This window comes from Gekko japonicus, unplaced genomic scaffold, assembly GCF_001447785.1.
Source record: "Gekko japonicus isolate JY-2015 unplaced genomic scaffold, Gekko_japonicus_V1.1 scaffold4226, whole genome shotgun sequence".
Taxonomy (NCBI): domain Eukaryota; kingdom Metazoa; phylum Chordata; class Lepidosauria; order Squamata; family Gekkonidae; genus Gekko; species Gekko japonicus.
The window spans coordinates 42,885-45,228 of NW_015162602.1; positions in this window are offsets into that span (position 1 = coordinate 42,885).

The following is a 2,344-nucleotide window of genomic DNA, read 5'->3' on the forward strand; positions in this document are numbered from 1 at the left end:
CCCCGCGATATCCGGCCCGTGTGACCGGGGCCATAGTTACTCTTTTCTGCACCTCTTCGTATGCTATAATATATTTTTTGAGGTGCAGTGACAGGAACTGTAAACAGTATTTCAAATGAGGCCGCACCATAGATTTATACAGGGGCATTATGACACTGGCTGATTTGTTTTCAGTCCCCTTCCTAATAATCCCCAGCATAGCATAGCATTATCTTTTTCTGTGGGTAGCCGACGGCTCTTTTAGTGATTGACGTGAGAGATAGCCACTTAGTGCTTAGATTTAGCGATACGTTTTGGGAAGGAAAATACAGATGGCTATCAATGCTACTGGCGTCATTTGGCCTCCCTGTGTCATGGTATATTTTTGCACTAAATATACTCAACTTTTCCAAGCCGTTGTTATAAGTTCTTGCTCTGTTCCTGATTTGTCACTTTTAAGCATAGGGATAAAACTAAATTATTTATGGAGGGGTGAGCAGTCTTGGCAAAACCAATAAAAAGCTTTGTCAATTCTGTTTCCATAGTCTTAAAAAATGGAATCGGTGAAGATCTTTTCAGGTCAGGGGAAAGGGGGCCTGAAGCAGCTTGAATATCTCTTCTCTTCCAATCCTAAAAAGGTGAAGTTGGGCTGAAAACCCATATACAGTTGTTTTTAACAGCAAGTCCCACTGCATAGATCAAGGGGGGGAGCTGTGTCAGTCTGTCTGTAGCAGTAGAAGAGAGCAGATGCCTCTGAAGTAGTGAGCCGTGACTCACGAAAGCTCCTGACCTGCCACAAGTTTTGATAGTCTTTAAGGTGCTACAGGAGCTGAGGTGGCTCAAGTGGTTAAGACGCAGTTCGAGACCCGGGTGCCGCATGACGGAGTGAGCTCCCATCTCTAGTTCCAGCTCCTGCCAACCTAGCAGTTCGAAAGCAAGAAATTGCAAGTAGATAAATAGGTACCACTTCGGTGGGAAGGTCAGCGTTCCATGCGCCTCGGTGTTTAGTCATGCCGGCCACATGACCACGGAAACGTCTTTGGACAGCGCTGGCTCTTCGGCTTTGAAACGGAGATGAGCACCGCAACCCTAGAGTCAGATTCAACTGGCTTTCGAGCAAGAGAACCTAGAGTCGGATTCGACTGGCTTTCGAGCAAGGGAACCTTTACATTTACCTTTAAGGTGCTACTGGACTCTTGCTCTTTTCTACTGCATTGAACATGTTTAAGATTCCTGTCTGGCATGATTAAGATGAGTAAACATGTTTAAGATTGCCGTGTGTGTTTTAATAAAGCAGAAAAGGAGGTGGTTTGAATGGGGTTACGAAACTCTGTTTACCTAATCTTTGAGCTATTCCTGTTTTAGAAATGGGAATACCAAGGCTGCAGGGAAAAGATCATCCCAGAACCAAACTCCAAGCCCCATTAGGGAGAATTCTGCCTGCTCTGTTCTTTTCCTAACTTCTGGGAGTTTTGCTCCATAGATGACTGCAGATTGAGATGCTCTCAAAAGAGCTGATCACCCTGCCCCCCCCCCCCCCCCTGTGCTGTCGTCTGGCGAGGCTGACTGATGAGATGAGATGTTAAGAATGTGAGAGAAGCCATGTTGGATCTGGCCAATGGCCCCTCCAGTCCGACGTCTGTGTCACACAGTGGCCAAAACCCAGGTGCCATCAGAAAGTCTACCAGCCAAGCACCAAGAATACAGAGCTTCACTGCCCTAGACAGAGTGTTCCATCTATACCTTGTGGCTAATAGCCACTGATGGACCTCTGCTCTGTATATCTATCCAGTCCCCTCTTGAAGCTGTCTATGCTTGTAGTCGACTCGCCACCACTTCCTGTGGCACTTAGTTAGCTGGGATGACTGAGGGGAACCTCTTATCTAGCCATAGTGACTGAGGGGAACTTCCACATTCAGAGGCACTAAGGCCTCTGAATCCCAGAGCCAGGAGGCAACATCAGGGGAAGGCCTCGGCCTCTGTGCCCTGTTGTTGGCCCTCTAGAGGAACTGGTTTGGAATGGCCACTGTGTGAGACAGGATGCTAGACTAGATGGACCGCTGATTTGATCCAGCAGGGCTTTTCTTAAGTAGAGTTTCCAATCCCATTTTAAAAAGATATTTGGACAAACTGAATGGACGAGTTCTTCACTCCTGCTTGGGATCTGTTTGAAGGTTTATTTTATATTTATATGTATGTGTTTGTGAGAATTCCCAGTACCAGCTTCTCTCATGAATCAGTTTGGATATGTATACCCCACTCTTCTCCCCAGTGAATATCCAAAGTGGCTTACAGCCTTGTTCTCCCTTCCTCCATTTTATCCTTGTGTTTTTTCTTGATCATCATGACAGGCAGAAACGGCTAA